The following is an 18,859-nucleotide window of genomic DNA, read 5'->3' on the forward strand; positions in this document are numbered from 1 at the left end:
ACAATTTTTTTTTACACGGGAATCACCCATATATTTTTAGTTTTCTTCACCACACCACCATATTTTGACAGTTATTTCCACTAAAGTTTAAAAAAACGGGTTTTTTTACTAAAATTGATAATTAATTTACCAAGCAGTGTTTTTAATTAGTTCAGTAATCATTCTTCTTGCCACCAGTGTATTTTTTTTAAACATTTGTACGAGGATTATGGAACACAACCATATTGCACTTTCACGATAATATGAGCAGACATATATCGAGAAAACACGATGAATAATTTATCTCATGTTCCATGAAAAATTATTTTATGTTTTTACTTCCAAAAAAGCTGTTTGAAAATAATTTTACATGGACGTTCGGATGTCGATATTTTTTGTATGTAGTTACGATACTTCCCGAAAAAACTGTTGTATCGAGACCGGAGTTTTTTAATTAACTTTAGAATTGCATCAACTGGCTTCGTAGAGCAGACGGCTGTATAATTATAGAGTCCTAATTAGTTGCTTGTGTTGTTGGTTTCAAGCACCGTCCAGTTTTTGATAGCTGTTGTATTAAAGGGCCCAGTACAAGCTTTATCAATGATCAATCTTTCGTAGCTTTGCTTGCTAGAGGTAAAAAGGCAACATAATACCAGGTCTGATTACACTTCTGTACCTTTTTTGCCGCTGCTATCAGTTTAATCTAACGCCTGTTCTATGGAATTAGCTTCTAAATCTTTACTTATGACATGCTTATTGAGAATACCGAGCATCTGATGTTCGTAATGTAGAAAATCATGGTCCAGCCATCTAAAATTATTTTTTTTTTAAATTTAGAAAACTTTTTTTTACCGAGAAAGTTATTGGGGAAAAATTTTTTAGAATTTACTATCGTAATTTTATCAAAAGATTATTAGATCAAATTCAATGAGAAAAAATACGGTATTAAGATTATTGTAGATAATAAGATGTAATAATATTATTATAGGGATAATAAGAGGTAATAATATTATTATAGGGACCGTGCTCGAACTATAGAGGCAGCACTACAGCCGAAAGCCACGCGTCCTGGTGTTAAATTTACACAAAAAACGGGCAAAAATATTGCAATTGTTAATGAAATAATGATGAAAAATAGGAAAAAAAAATCACAGTTCTTAACGGGTAGCAACCGATCGCATTCAAAGCAGAAACGATTGAAATTGTGAAAAAAAAAAATTGAACCTGGGTATTTATGGAATCTAGTTGAAGAAAAACATTTAAATATCTCAAAAATACCTCGGATAGCGTCGCGGGAGAGTCTCCGGCTACCAACTAAGAGTTCTGGGTTTGATTCTCGGTCGAAAATGGCGATTTTTTTTTTCGGTTACTGCAAAGTTACCAACTTCTTTTTTCGGTTTTCTTTCGTTCATGATATCTCTTGAACGAATTGACCAATTTTGACCGACTTGACGGTGATCGACATAATTTTTTCATGCTAATAGCTGATTAATTTTTGAGATCGATCAGTGCATCCGTTTGAAAGTTATTCCAAAAAATGTCGGAGTTATGTTAAAAAAACTTTTGTTTTCAAATATTTTATCGAGGATATCTCTCAAACCAATCAACAGATTTCTACGTTCTTGGCGGTGATCGACGCGGTTTTTTAAGCTCTAAAAATAGTTCTATATCATCAAAAACGATCCGAGAAGAAATGACGAAGTTATAGCAAAAAATTAGGACGACGGTTGACCCTAAAGGCCATCCCTGCAACTTCCCGCTCATTTTGTAGTTAAGCGCTCAAAATTACACATTACGTTTTTGAGCTCTTCGAGCTCAAAAATATGATTTTTGTGTCATTTTCAGCTCTTCGAGCTCAAAACTCTGATAGCAGTTTAATAAAACACAATTTTTTGAATTTTCAAACTACAATAACTTTTGAATGAATGAACCGATTGGCAGCATTCGACGCAGTTTTTGAAGCCTCATAAAGAATCTTTGAGTATGAATAGATCAAACTAGGAATTTCGGAGTGATTCCGAAAAAACACTTTTTTCAGTTTTCTTTCGACAACGATAACTCACGAACGAATCTATCGATTTCGACCGGGCTGGCGGCAATCGACGTGGTTTTTTATGTTAAGAGCTGATTAGTTTTTGAAATCGATCGATAAAGCCGTTTAAAAGTTATTGAAAAAAAACCACATTTCAAAAAATTTTTTTTGTAGTTTTTTTGAGATTTCTCAAAATCTACCGGTTCGAATCGGTTCAAAGTATATTCAAAATCTAAGTTTGGTCAAGCCCTTTCGAATGGCGCCAACCGCGAAGAAATCGGTACAGCAGTTCAAAAGATAAGAGGGTCACATACACATACACACACACACACACACACACACACACACACACACACACACACACACACACACACACACACACACACACACACACACACACACACACACACATACAGACATACGGACATCATCGCGTAAACATTCGGGAGAGCTTCCTAGGACCTCAAAACGTCGAGATATGATGAGAACTCGATTTTCGAAAAACGGGGTAAAACCAATAACTTCCCGATTTTTGAAAAATTTCAATTTTTTTAGCGGGAAGTTAAAAAACACTTTTCTCGGTTTTCTTTCGTTCACGATATCTCTCGAACGAATCAACCGATTTTGACCGGATTAGCGACGATCGGCGTGGTTTTTCGAGCTCAAGGGCGGATTAGTTTTTGAAGTTGATCGATAAAGCCGTTTAAAAGTTATTCCAAAAATACCACTTTCAAAAAAAATTTTTTTCTCATTTTTTTTGAAATTTTTTAAACTTTCTCAAAATCTATCGGTCCGAATCGGTTCAAATTCACAGGAAATCTAAGTTTGTGGGAACTCTTTAGAACACCGTTTAGTAGATTCCGATCGGTTTAGTCGTTCAAAAGTTATAAACGAGTCACATAGTCACACACACACACACACACATATAGACATAGTGACATCGCGGGGGTGGTCAGGGAAGCTTCCTATGACCTCAAAACGTCGAGATCTGATGAAAACTCGATTTTTGCAAAACGGGGTGAAAACAATAACTTTCCGATTTTTGAAAATTTTCGATTTTTTTAGCGAGAAGTTAAAAATAAAAATTTTTGTTACAATCGGAGCACTTCTCCCCTATTTTTCTTTTTTGGGTGGACAATGGCGCGAAAGATTTAAAAGTATTTGTATTTTATTTTAATCAATTTTATTATAGAAAATGAAATTATGAGACATGCACTTTTGGATTTTCCAACTTTTTTTGTCTCTTGCTAGTATTATTTGTTGAATAAAATTTACGATAGTAGATCGTAAAAATTATTAAATGAAATGTACAGTCCACCGTTACTATTCTATTTAATAAAAATAACGACAGTAAAATAGTAAAAATTCTTTTAACTTTTTTTTAACCGTGCACCGCTTTTAATTATGAGCACTCAACGTCCAATTGAATTATTTTATTAAAAAAAAATTTTTTTTCATCCAACGAAATTCTTGAACGAATTTTCCAGTTAATTATTTACTTATACATCATTTGGTTGGTGAAACCTCGTTAGTATCCTATATGAAGACTCAAAGGGTAACAACAAAAGATGTTAACCAAAGGATATTTGGATAGTATTACTATGTCACATCAATTAATCACGCCAAGCCCATGTACTGTAACAACACATCATCTGGACAAGCGCTTGTATCATCGCGTGTACATGCGTGCACAAATATGGATGCGTGTGTGTATATGTAGATGACTGCACATCGCAGACTTGACTACACCTATATAGTCTCTGATGTCTAGTCCCTATCCCTGGTCTCCAGTCCAACGCAATTGTAGCGTTATTAAACGTGCGTTGTTGCGTTATAAAATGTATTGTCGGGTGCCGAGCACATGCGGTAAATCATTGGCATGGCGCACACGCCATAAATGACCGACGAGATCTGGCATGCATGTGCAGATAGACAACCACCAGCACCACCACTATCTCATGTATTTTAGATATAATTACTAACGTATACGTCATAAACACACGCCTTGCTGAAGAGCCATTGATTATTATAATAACATCAAAACTTTATGTTATTAATATTTTATTTTTAGTTTTATTTTATCTTCAAGTGGCGAATTTCCGCTGAAATAAAAGCTATATATAACAGATGATTTTTTAATTTCTTTTTATACAAATGATCAATTGAAACATACTTTTTTTAACTGTAGAAAATGAAATGTAGTTTTTTTTATTTAGAACCACAATATTACAAGTACTCGTCTTGAATAAACCCCCAGATTCACAATTCAAATATACGCAGCGGTGCGCTGAATGGAGTACATCGAATATTTATATAAGTATACTGGTAAACTTACAATTTTTCACTTTTATTGATAAAAAAGTTTTAAAATTTTAAATATCTACACAGAAAAAAAAGTTCACTTGAGCCAAGAAAATATTTTTCTTTTTAATTATTTTCTTGAGTGAAAAAAAAAATTTTTTTTAACACAAGAAATTTCACTTATTCCAACAAAATTACTTATCGTGCTTTAAGAAATATGTATCTTAATCCAAGAAAATTTATTTAAGTCAAGAAAATCTTTTTATTTTGAAAAAGTTCAGCCTCTTGCCCAAAAAAATTTAGTTCTTGACAGAAGTAAATTTTCTTGTCTTGAGAAAATTTCTCTCTTGCTCCAAAAATCTAAATATCCGAACAAAAACAGTTTCACTGTAAAAAAGTCGGGCCAAGTCCACGTTCATAAGACTATTAGGAAAAAAAAATTTTTTTTTTCTTTACAAAAAGATACAAAATAAAAAAATTAAAAAATCCGAGTAACCGATATGATTGTTTATGATTTTCGGAAATTAAAAAAAATTTTATTGTAAATTTAAAAATTAAAAAAAAAATTTTAGAACGTATTTAGTGTGCGCGGTTACAAAATATTTTACTTTTAATGAAATTCGTAAAATCTATTTAAGGTAAAAGCTCCAATATATGATCATGTACCAGTATATAATCACTCCATGTATTTGTATACCTATATTTGTGAATATAGATATACAAATACATGGAGTGATCATATACTGGTACGTGATCATCTATTGGGGCTTTTACCTTACTAGGACTTTAAAAAAATTGAAATACACAATGACGCACACCAAGTACGTTCTAAAATTTTTTTTTTAATTTTTAAATTTACAATAAAATTTTTTTTAATTTCCGAAAATCATAAACAATCATATCGGTTACTCGGATTTTTTAATTTTTTTATTTTGTATCTTTTTGTAAAGAAAAAAAAAATTTTTTTTTCCTAATAGTCTTATGAACGTGGACTTGGCACGACTTTTTTACAGTGAAACTGTTTTTGTTCGGATTTTCGTATTTTTTGTAATTATAATGAAAATTTACAATTGATAACAACTTAAATCTCGTGTTGACTGCATTTTTTACTGCAAACTATCCCCTTGAAGCTACAGTTTATGTAGATGTAATTCTAGTGCACCCTGGCGGCCATAGATGCAAGCTATGAATCACTTTTTTTTACTGTAGTTGCGTGTCTATAGGAAGGATTACTACACATTTTTATTTTATCTAGTCTGTGGCGCTGATATTCCCCATCGAAAAAAAGTCAGGATCGAAATTTCTGGGCTTACTATAGTTTGTGCTGATAAAATTTAATAATTTTAAGTGAATTAAGTGGTATAATTGATTATAATTAATTAATATCAGTAAAATAAAGTATAAATTAATTTTATAATATATCATTTTGGAAAAAGGAGAACCATATAATTAAATAAAATTTTGCAACCTCGAAATACCGTTCTGCTTACAGTAAACACAGTCGGTAGTCTGGCGCTCCGTTTACAACGGATTTGAACGGAACTTGGCGCCAGATTCTACCGAATCTGTGGATGAAGATAGAAGTAAATTTTCATTAATATTTTTATGGTAGTAAATTATGAGACACCAAATTTCACTAAAAAAAAAAAAAACAGATTTTATCATATGACTATTCTGGAAACAAAATTTTTCTTATTCCCTTAATAATATAGATTATTGAAATTCATCAAGAAAATTAAAGTCATTCTGGTTTATAACTTTCAAAAAAAAATTTTTTTTTACATTTTTCGTACATATATCTAAAAGTACTGTATTAAAATTTCTAAGTTATCGGACCTCTGTGACTATATTATTTTACGATGTTCATGTGGACGTTCGAGTGAAAGAAAATCAAATTGTTGAAAAAGCTGAAGGGACTTTGTACAGTGCCGGCGTTGCTGATTGACTTTAGGTAAAATGTGCTATTGAAATTTAAAGCATCAAAATTACAACAAAGAACTGAAATCTTTCAATAAAGTATGTCACACTCACAAAACTTATTATGTAATTAGATTAATTTTTGTCATATAATAAAAGTAACACTTAACAAAATTGCATTAAATTTAATTAGCGTAAATCAATTATGAAAGTCATTCAACCCAAGAAAATAAGTTAATAGAGTAATTAATCATTGATTTAAATTTTAAATCGATCGTCTCATATTGGTGAGGTCACTCTGAAGTATAAATTTATTAACTATGTTCTGATCTGAACTTTACAAGACACCGAATTAACATCGTTAGGTATCATATTATTGTAATTTTGATAACTTCAATTTCAATTATCAATTATATAATATAAATTAAACATCGGTGTTTTGAATTATTAAACAGATAGGTAGTTCTTTTTAGCCAAAGTACCCGATCCAACATGTAGACGTTACATGTACACGTTATTCAATTTTTATTCATTTTTTAACCATGACGTTTTCGGTATTAGATCTCATATCGTTAAAACGGATGCAATAGTAATAGTATATTACACTATTAGGACAGAAAGTTTGAGATTTCTGCACTGTGCGCCATGATGCCCGAGGCGTAGCCGAGGGCATCACGGCGCGCAGTTCAGAGCTCTCAAACTTCTGCCCGTGTAGTATATACTATTTTTCTTTATAGCCGCTCGAAAGTACGTAAAATATTTCATGTATTGTATCGAAAAAAAATTGATGCCTGCCCCCGACATTTGCGGCACGAGCGAAGCGAGTGCTGCTGGTCCGTTGGGGAGCAGGCATCAAATAAAAAAAAATTAATGTAAAATCAAATAAAAAATAATTAAAAAACATTTTTTTTTTTAATTTTTAGATTAAATAAAACTGGAATTTCTTGAATTCAACAAACATAATAAAGATTATTCTCGGTTAAAAATAGAAAAAACGAGCATATTATCTGAAAATTAACAATAATTAATAAAAATCAAATTAAATTATTGTTACTGCGTACATTTTTCTAAATAATTCTTTAATTAAATAAAGTTGATCCATTTTACACACGTCACTGTCAAACTGAATCTCAGTACAGTACAACCTGGTTATAAAGTTACATCGGATGATCTACTCACTCTTACGACAGTTATATTTTTATCTATATCTCTATCTATATATGAAATATTTCATGTAAGTAGAAGAAAAAAAGAAATATAACCAAGTTGTATTGTACCATCAATCGTAAATGATCAGCGTAAACAAAACATAGTTAGTAACAAATGACTAATGTCAGTCGCGGTAGCAAAAGCATTTGCTCCCGCTGTTATAGAAGGCGAATGTGTAGCTTAATCAATGCATGAATCTTTAACTTTCTGCCGCAAAATAGGTGCAAAAGATGCGTACTTTCGACCGAGGTATAAAGAAAAATTTCATTAAATATGTAGGTATTTAGCAGATGAATGGGTTATTTTCAGTCTAGAAGAATGAATTGTCATGGAAATTAAAGCTCGTTTAAATGCAATTTTTATAAATTCGATAGCTTATTTTATTCAAAAGTTATCCGCGAAAGAAACTGCTAAAATATGAATTTTCAAGATTTTTAAAATTTTAAAACCCTGTCATTTCTGAACTACTTATGACTTTGTGTATTTAAAACTAAAATGTTTATTAAAAATACCAGTCAAAAATTCCTATCTATGCATATTTACTGTTTATTGTAACTAAGAGTAGAGTGAGGTAAAGTACCCACACAGAAAGAAAAGTTCACTTGAGCCAAGAAAATACTTTTTGTTATACTCGCTCCAAAAGTTCAACTTTTGAGCGCTGGGTAGCGTCCGAAAAGATACTCATTACTAGAGACTCTACTATACCGCTTTTTTTCCGCGGCCTAGGTCGCAAAGTTTACTTCCTCCTTTTTTCCGGACTGTCCTTGTGCAATCGGATGAAATTTAAAACGAAATAAATCAAATTCTAGTGTATCGACCGATGGATTTTTAGCAAATTTGAAACTTAGTTACTATTGAGTGGCGCTAATTATTTCTCTGCTGGCAATTTATTACGAAGTGAACCTAATGTTAGTAAAATAACAACCACGCCATAAATAAATATTAATAAAAAGATAATTAATATAAAATTAAGTTTTTTTGCCCTTGCGAAACATCATAAAATTTGAATATGTCATTATTTGCCTCCTATCCCTCAAAAGTTAAACTTATGGATCGATAATAACAAAATATATTGTATGTCATTTGGCCACTAAGTGATGATTTTGACAACGAAGATTTTACGATATTCGCTTTAAAGTTTGTGACGCGAATGTACGAAAACGAGCGTAAATTTCCGTCCTCGGCTTCACCTCGAACGTTAAAATTACGCCCGTTTTCGTACATTTCCGCCATGAACCTTAAGCTCATGTCGCAACATCGTCTTTGTCAGAAAATCGCCACTTTGTGGCCATATGACATAAATTACTATTTCTTCTTAATTATTTTCTTGAGCGAAAAAAAAAAATTTTTTTGACACAAGAAATTTCACTTATTCCAATAAAAATTAATCATCTCGCTTTAAGAAATACGTATCTTGATCCAAGAAAATTTATTTAAGTCAAGAAAATCTTCTTGTTTTGAGAAAATTCAGCTTCTTGCTTCAAAAAATTTAGTTCTTGATAGAAGTAAATTTTCTTGTCTTGAGAAAATTTCTCTCTTGCTCCAAAAAATTAAATATAAAGATAGAAGTAAATTTTCATTAACATTTTTATTGATTAACATGTCAAATGGGAAGATCAAATAATATTGAATCATTTTTTTTCATTCAATATGTATAATTGCACGCTAAAATAATATAAAATTGGTATCAAATATTCGAGAGAAAAATTTTCTCAAGGTGAGAAAATTTTTCTCAGTTGAAGTAGGTAGCGCTTGCTGCTTCCCTAAAGTATCTAAAAATCTTGATCAAACATAAGAATTTACTGTATCAAGTATTTATAATAATTTGAATTAAGAAAAAATGACTTCCACCAAGAATAGAATTTCAAGAAAAATTTTTACTTCGGCCAACACAACTTCGGTCTTCCTTCAGGCACCCGAAAATTTTTTTGAGCCAAGAATTTTGCTCGCCAGTCAAGACATTTTTCTTTCAGTGCAGTACTTGATCACTTATAAAATTGGGACCAGTACTTGAACAGACTTTTCGACCTTGCGCATGTTATAATTATTCAATGATACAGTAATTGATTTCTGTAAGTTTTTTCAATTATACATTAAAAAAATTATATTTTTGTTGAAAGTTGACATGTCGAGCATAGCCGATAAATGCTATTTTTTTCATGAAAGAGGTATTAAACCGTAAGCCGAATAATCAGTAAAAAAAACGGTATATCGTCATTTTAAGTAAAAAAAATTGTACCACTTATTGAAATAGTCTTTTCTTTAGAGCGGTTGATAGTTGATTTTCAAACGAGTTTTACTCATGAATAAGATAAAATTTTGAAAAAAACGCTTCGCTCTTCGATAGATAATTAAATTATCCATCGAAGAGCGAAGCGCTTTTTTGGAAAATTTTCATTTATTTATGCATAAAATCCGTTTTTAGATTCCATAAGTTGTTCAAGTATGACAGAGATACTCTCGTTTGTCCAATAGAGAGCGAGAGAGAGAAAAAATATAAACTCTTCTTAATAATACATTTTTTTTGCAAAGACATAAACTATAATTTTTATATTAAATTTTAGCGTCTAACTATACCTCCAAATTTTCAAAGCGGTACTCAGAACTTGAACAAGCTGGGACCGTATACTTTTAACAGCACTCTAATCTGTAATAGGTTTACAGACTAGTGATCAGCATTGTGATTTGTATTAATTGATGCAAATTAAATAAGTTTTATAGCTAAAAATTAGTGTAATTAGAAATTATTGAACGTTTTAAATTGAGTTTTTTTTATTTATAATTGAAAATTTACTGTCATTCATAAAAAATGTAATTAAAAAATTAAATACAAATATTTCTTATTTTTTAATGAACATATTGAATATTCATAGTATTATTTTTAATATTATTCAGTTATATGTTATAACTCTTTTGATATTTCAATAAAACGTTGAAAATTTTTGCTGTACCTATTGCCATATATTTTATTAATTCAACTACTGCTCCCGGAGTATTAAACTACTGCGGCTTGTCAGAATTGATTGTTCAACTACTACGCCTTTCATATTCTATCTTAAAAACGTTGTCAAAATATAAATATTCAATTATCTGCGTTATTTTGTGCTTCAATCAATTCAAAATTTTTTATATTTTCATGAAAATCACTAACTTGAATAATTACATCTTTACATATTAAAAGTCGGGTCAAATACGTTTTACTTTGAAACCTGTTCAACTACTGGGTACTTTACCTTATAGTAGAAGCAGTCAGATTAGTTCCATTTCAAAATAGATTAGATACAGATTTAGTATCAAAAAGTGATGCAAATTTTAAATCAACTCGGTTGACATCACAGTGATACAGTTTTTGTATCATCTGATGCAATTTTCACACCACTTTTTTTCCGTGCAGTATTGCAGGTCTATCTAAAATTCTTCTACTCTCCGCTAGTCGTGGCATCTTTATTCAGCAATATTTTTATTTAACTCTACTTATTTACATCCTTACTCAATTTAAATTTTACTCAAGTCTAACTTTACTCAGTTACATTTTAATTCAGATTCATCTTAATTCAACTTTGATTGTACTCAGTTTCAACTTTATTCAGGTATATTTTACACCAGTGAACGTAAATGTAAATGTAACTAAATGAAATTATTAATTAATAGACACTACTATCCACTACTAGCTGTGAATGGATTTGTTTTGAATAAGCGTGTAACTCCTGGAAGGAGTTTAATGTTTATCATTAATTAAATTTATTTTAAATGTCGCGTAATTCTATAGCTGGCAGTTTATCAATGACGTCAATTGAAATGGTGTCTGAATGACCTTTCCCGAAAAATGCAAACGCTGCATTTTTGATCATGACAAAGACATCTTGATATATTTCTCGCATGACTGGACATAACAAACATTTGTACTTTTTGCAACATTTGAAGATGTGATATAGATTTACTACAACAGCAAAAAGTATATTGTTGGTATTTTCTTTTTGGCTGCTCAATACGATTATCTAAATAAAAATAAATTTAGAAAATCCAAAAGTGCACTCCACATAGCGCTCATTTATTTTTTAAGAAAAAATCAAATTGTACAATTGATTTTTAAAAGAAAAAAAAATAATTAAGCAATTTCTTAGAATATTTTTTAATTTTTAGGTAGATTTCTTTTGAAATCTATCTGTTGTAGCCGGTCTCATGTAATTTTAAGAAAATTTAGTCATTTCATCGAATAATGTCGAAAAATGGCATTGGTTCAAAAGTTTATATATGTATTTATGTGATATAACGCGCCATGTCAGCAGGATTGTGCCCACAGTTCTCAACCAATCTTTATGGAATTATGTGGGCTCATTCTGTGGATCAATGCTAAGATCAAGTTCAAAGATGAGCAAAATCGGCCGGTTAGTTTACGAGCTGTAAGTGTTCGAAAATTTTTTTTAATTAAAAAAAATTTTGAATTTCGTATATTTTATGGAAATAATTTTCCAGATGTAAACGATAGATGAATTAAATTTGTCTCAAAATTCATTTAATTACCTTCAATTTAAGCTATTATTCGTCAAGTTTTGATTTTTTTAATTAATTCCGTGATTTTGGAAATTTGAAAAAATTTTTCAATAAACATATTTCGGCCCTTTTTTTTTAAATAATTTTTAAGCCGTAAAAGTTAGCTTAAATCTATTACATTTATTTCAAAGTTCACATGATTATCTTCAATTTAAGCTATTATTCGTCGACTTTTGATACTTTTTTCACTTTATTTCGTAGTTGAGAAAATTAAAAAAAAATCAAGAATAAATTAATTTTTAGCTTTTATCATCAAATGACTTTCATCTGTTACAAATCCTATTTTTTAGGTAAATATCTTTGAATATCTATTTGTTGTAGTCGTTCTCATATCGTTATTTGCAAAAATGTAATAAAAAATCAATTTTAGGACATTATTGCCTTTTAATAACGTGTTTTTTTTATATTCAAACAAGAATTCTACCTAACCATGTAGGGTATGGCCGAATGGCGGCTTTTTAAAGTTCCATCAGACTTTTGAGCTCGAAGAGCTCAAAAGCATAGAACAGCTAACTCTTTGAGCTCAAAGAGCTCAAAATAACACATACATTATATTTTTGAGCACGAAGAGTTCAAAAACGTCATGAGTGCATTTTTAAGCGTTTAGGTATGAAATTAGCGAGAATTTGCAGAGATGGCCTTTAGGATCAAGCGTTTTCCTAATTTTTTTTTCTATAACTTCGTGCTATGAAGTGTGCAATGAAAAAATAACAATAAATCATATATACTCTCAAACACTCAGGAATTTTATTTTAAATCATTGAATATCGTTTTTCATAGAAAAACTTTTCATGATCTCAAAGTATAATTTATCTGATGAATTTCCGCGAATTAAAAATTTTCTTGTCAAAGTTACAAAATGAAACTAAATACTGAGATTAATCGTTTCCATCCATATCATTTCCATTTTAGGTTCAAGCAATCGAACAAGTTTTGAAAATGATACGCTCAAATTTATTAAAATATAAATATTTAACTTCCATTATGATTTATAAATATATAAAATCACTTTTATACTTAAAAGTATTGATTTTATGTCAGAGTGTAATCCAATAATACATAAAGACGACTTTGTGTTGCATTTTCATTTTAACAGTTGGTAAAGATTATGACATTGAACTTTTATCGACGTCTTGATATATATATGAGATTGTCACAAAGTCGTAAACGCCAAAGGCAACAGGATATCCTGGTTCGCCCGCAAAGAAGCAACCGTCTTTCATTCTCTTGGTTCGCTTGATATCAAGCATCTCGACTAGACGACGCGTCGTTATATGCCTCGAATGCAAAACCGTAGCTTCACAAGAAGACATCACATATATTTACACATACTTCCATCCTCGTACACCACATGCATCGACCTCATATACTACCTATGTATATAAATAAATTTCATGGATAGCATTGACCCTTGACTGATCTTGTTGGCTTGAGAGCTCAACTCTTCGTCCCAGTTTCTATATCAACACAAGCCAGCTCCGTATTATATCGCAAGTTGAAAAAATCAGTGACCTGATTAATTTATAAATATCTTGTCAATCAAAATTGAAACAAAAAATTCATATTTCTTTTTGTATGACAAAAATGCATAAGTAATTATTTTATTTTAATCAACTTTATTGTGGAAAATGAGATAATAACGCGTGCACTTTTGAATTTTTCAAACTTTTTAGTTAAATATGGGTATAATAATCTTGATAAATCTTAATTCAGTATGTCTAGCTTTACATTTTAAGTTATTGTTACTCAATTATCCTTCAAGAATGAATGATATACATTTCGTAGCTAACTTGTCATTGAACGAAAAATTTTGAAAAAATGGAGAAGAAAGAACAAAGGGAGAGAAGAGACCGGTGAGAAGTTCTCGGGGAAAAAAAAAATAATTCGAACTGCCTGACAGGGAATCGAACCCGGATCTCTGGTTACGCTCCATAGGCACTTTCAGTGAAGCTATCCGAGATATTGTCCGTAACTAGGTTTCCGTCAGTTAATAATTTTTTGTCTCACACGATAACAAAAAAAGTTGGAAAATCCAAATGAGCATGCTTTAAGCGCTCATGTTTTACACAAATTATTTAGATTGACTGTTATTTCGTTTGAGGCTTTACGGTTACGATTTCATTCTTTATTATTCGTTTTTTTTGTTTGAATTTTCTCTCGAGTGGTGTTATTTCCTCTGTAGGTCGTGCTAAAAAAAAAATTTTAACAGATGATAAAACAGTTAGTAATTAAACCATTACGTGTGTATAGTTTCTGCTTGTTTATAGTTATTTCAATCCTATTTTATGAAAAATAATATATATGGCTGCCGAAATCGCAGAAAGTCACCGAACTGACAGTCGGAAAAAATTAACTGTATTGGAACGGAATTATTTTGACGCGCAATTTTCACAAGGGTTCTGGCAAATTCCCTAAGGAATAAAACAAAAAAATTTGAATCGTAAAAATGATTTTTGACAAAGTTGTGGTGTTATCAAGCCCAGTGCTCCTGTGAATACCACACTCTTATTCATTTAATTAATCAAAAAAACGAGTTTTTCTTAAGAAATCTTATTTAATCGATAAGAAAAATTTTTTAACGTGTTCTGTAGTTATTATTATTATTTATCTCAATATGCTTTTTATATATAATTTTTTTCTTTTGAATTATGAAAATCACGTTTTAATTGAAATCACGATTTTTAGGCGAGAGTAGAGCATACCTGCGCGCTTAAGGTATACAAAATATTTATTAAAATGTAGTTTACATAACTATTTATCTACAATTACTTCAACTAATGTACTCAGAAAAAAGGTTCATTTGAGCCGAGAAAATATTTTTCTTCCTAATTATTTTCTTGAGCGAAAAAAAAATTTTTTTTTGACGTAAGAAATTTCACTTATTCCAACAAAATTAATTCTCTTGCTTTAAGAAATACGTATTTTGATCCAAGAAAATTTATTTGTCAATAAAATCTTGTTTTGAGAAAATTCAGCCTCTTGCTCCCAAAAATTTAGTTCTTGATAGGAGTAAATTTTCTTGTCTTGAGAAAATTTCTCTCTTGCTCCAAAAAATTAAATACAAAGATAGAAGTAAATTTTAATTAATATTTTTATTGATTAACATGTCAAATGGGAAGATCAAATAATATTGAATCATTTTTTAATTCAATATGTATAATTGCACGCTAAAATAATATAAAATGGGTATCAAATATACAAGAGAAAAATTTTCTCAAGGTGAGAAAATTTTTTTCTCAGCTGAAGTAGGAGGCGCTGCTTCCCTAAAGAATCTAAAAATCTTGATCAAATACAAAAATTTATTGTATCAAGTATTTATGATAATTTGAATTAAGAAAAAATGACTTCCACCAAGAATAGAATTTCAAGAAAAATTTCTACTTCGGCCAACACAACTTCGGTCTTCCTTCAGGCACCCGAAAATTTTCTTGAGCCAAGAATTTTGTTCTCCAGTCAAGAAATTTTTCTTTCTGTGTACGTGGTATTTTTCTCAACACTATATCTATACTGATTATCTCAATACTTCAATTTTCTATAGTCAAAATACCGAATGCAAAATGGAATGATACTTTGTGTACTGTTAGGAACGATATTTTTTTTTTTTACTGTAATAAATTCCTAAAAATATCTTTCATCTGCGGAGACCTTCTGAATTTAACATGAGTCCAACAAACAACTTATAAAAATGTCTTAAGCTCCCTTATTGCATGTATTGTTACCACTTTCGAAATCTCTTTTATCTTGGAAGATTATTGACCTTTGCGCACGGATTGATTCACCATCAGCAGATCATCACTCCTATTCCTATATATCTGTTAACCTATTCTTACATTATGATCATTGCTTATATATATATATCAAAATATATTTGCGCGTGTGAGTGAATTGATCCCTTGAGAAAAATAAAAAATAATCTCAACAAATTGAAACACGCTCAATGCGCCTGAACGCACACTCATCCTAGACCCTAATCAAACTGGCTTTTCTCGCACGAGTGCTAGTCCTTATACACACGAAAACGAGCAATAGGAATCATCCACGCCCGTAAGTCCTCATGAATGGCTCGTTAAGCTTTTGAAATCGAGCACGGGAATCTGCTGCACTACGACTCAGCCTCTTCTACCACCTTCTCACAATTTCTCTTCATCTAGTACTATATAATACATTTTACTAGGATTTCCTCACTATTCGAACAAATCCATAGACTCTTATACTTTTTTTTTGTTAATTTAAACTTTTATTATTTTTTACGTTTTTTCACTATAGAGATTTTTTTATTTAACTTTTCATCTTTTTGTTAACCCGTTCAATTCATTCCTTGGCGCGACATCCACTTAACCTATTTTTTTTTAACACTAATTTAAATTTTCCATACCTTTCATTGCCATTTTTTATGAGTTTAAGAGAAAATGCATGCCTCATACAAATTGTGTCTCCATTAGCTAGAATTCATGTTAGTTTCAAAAACTTTTTTTTTATCTTTTCTTTTTACACAGCGAACCGAAATTTCGTATGCAATGACGGCCTAGATTACATATTAACATGAAAGTCGAGACATTAATTAAACTAATTTTAAAGACCTATAAATTACATCAGTATGATCCTTCATATAAAGAAATCGATTCGATTACTAAAGAATGAGTATTGAATATTTCAAGTCATTCATACACTGTAAAAAATCTATGGGGTGAATGATTTTCACTTGAGTTATGCCCTTCGTCAGTGGAATTCACTTCGAGAAAGATTTAACGACCAGTCCCCTCTTCTTTCTCTTTTATATATATATATACATATGATATGTCTTATATAATTGAAATATATAAAAAATTCATGCGGGTATTCAAATGAGAGGTCTCGATAAGTGTAACATCAGAATGAGCTTATACACTGATAGAAGGATTTATTTATAGTTAAAAAGATTTGTTAATATTTAACAAATCATTTATTAGAAGCCATTTGTTAGTCCTTAACAAATATTTGTTAGTATTTAAAAAGATTTATTAATATTTAATAAATGAATATCAGATTTATTAAATATAAACAAATCATTTTAAATACTAAGAAATATTTGTTTAATATTAAAAAGTGGTCTCTAATAAATGATTTGTTAACTACTAACAAATATTATTTAATACAAATAAATCCTTCTATCAGTGTATATTAAAAAATATCATCAATAGACAAAATACAATCTCATTTCTTAATTATTGATATTTTTAAAGATAGGGGAAGGGGGGGGGGCAAAAAGGGCCCCTAGGGGCAAAATGGGCCCCCTAAAATTTTGAATATCCAAAAATATTTAGGGGTAAAATGGGCCCCCAACATTTTCAACTCTCGAAGTGTTTCGGAGGTATAATGGGCTGATTAGACTTTCAAAATCAAAGAATATTTTTCAGTTAAACGTGTTCTAGAATTTTTGAATTATAGAAAAAATTATATAGGTAAAGTACGAACTAGGTCTCGAGTTAAATAACAGCATTATTTACTATATTTTTTGTTAAAAAACTATTTATTTTACAGAAGCTTCCCTAACTATTTTTGCGATGGTGTGTGTGTGTGTGTGTGTGTGTGTGTGTGTGTGTGTGTGTGTGTGTGTGTGTGTATAATTTTTAAACGGATCGACTGATTCAAACGGGATTGACAGCAATCGAAAGAGTTTCTTTGCCCCTAAATATTTTATAATATTTAAGGTAATTCGGGCCAATAGATTTTGAGTAATCTCGAAAATAAAATTTTCAGAAAATGTTTTTTTTTTTTAATAAATTTTAATCTGCTGAATCAATTGTTTTCAAAAACTAATCAACTCTTAAGCTTAAAAAACTGCGTCGATTGCCGTCAACGCGATCAAAATAGGTCGATTCGTTTGTGACATATCGTGAACAAAATATCAGGGAAAAAGTGTTTTTTTTTTTTTTACATAACTCCGACATTTATTCCTAGATCGTTTTTGATTCAACGAGATTATTTTTAGAGCTTAAAAAATCACTTCAATCGCCGCCAATAACGTCAAAATCGGTTGAATGGTTCAAGAGATATTTAATTTTAAAAAATTTTAAAAAGTAATTTTTTAACATATCTTTGAAATTTCACGTTCGATTGTTTGGTTAGTGATAAATAATCTTTTTATTCTAGAAAGACTGCATATAATGCCTTTAATTTTTTTTTAAATCGGTTAATTCATTTGTGAGATATCGTCAAAAAAATTCTAAAAATTTTTTTTTTTTTGTGATACATTTTTATTGGCTTCACCAATCGATTCGAAAAACTGATCTGTTTTTAAGCTTGGAAACCCGCATTGATCGCCATCAACGCGACTGAAATTGATTGATTAGTTTGAGAGATACTGTTGTCGAAATAATTCAAAAAACGCGTTTTTTTTTTAAATTACTCCGACATTTTTTACCTGATTTATTATTGCTTTTGGCGTGAAATGTGGAGCGCTTAGGTATGGAGTTAGCGGGAAGTTGCAGGGATGGCTTTTAGAGTCTATCGTTATCCTAATTTTTTATACTGAATACACTGTGAGAAATTTCCATTATTTTTTATTCTGCATGGATTTTAGATATTACAATGGTGCATATTACTAGTGAACCTTATTGACTCAGAATAAAATTTTACAATGGCCCATAGTAATTTCCGAAACAAATGAAATCAGACATAGTAAATGGTAGAAATTGAAATGTACCATAGTAAAATGAAATATGCAATAATTTAAATTTCCGAATGTACTATAGCAAAAAAAATAAGAAAACGTTTGTAAAAAATAAAAAATTTTAGAGTAAAAATGTTTTAGCAATCAAAAAATATCAAACCAAACAAGATTTTTTTTGTTTGCAATAATTTTTAAAAATATTTTTTTAAAATATA

At 30.2% G+C, this 18,859-nt stretch overlaps 1 protein-coding gene across 1 annotated transcript in view; it reads left to right on the plus strand.

Annotated features, from left to right (window-relative positions):
* Nucleotides 1–18,859, plus strand: part of LOC123271216 — a 353,707-nt gene that overhangs the window by 232,018 nt on the left and 102,830 nt on the right. The gene's annotated exons all lie outside the window — the stretch shown is intronic.

The sequence above is a fragment of the Cotesia glomerata genome, linkage group LG9 (assembly GCF_020080835.1).
Source record: "Cotesia glomerata isolate CgM1 linkage group LG9, MPM_Cglom_v2.3, whole genome shotgun sequence".
Taxonomy (NCBI): Eukaryota; Metazoa; Arthropoda; class Insecta; order Hymenoptera; family Braconidae; genus Cotesia; species Cotesia glomerata.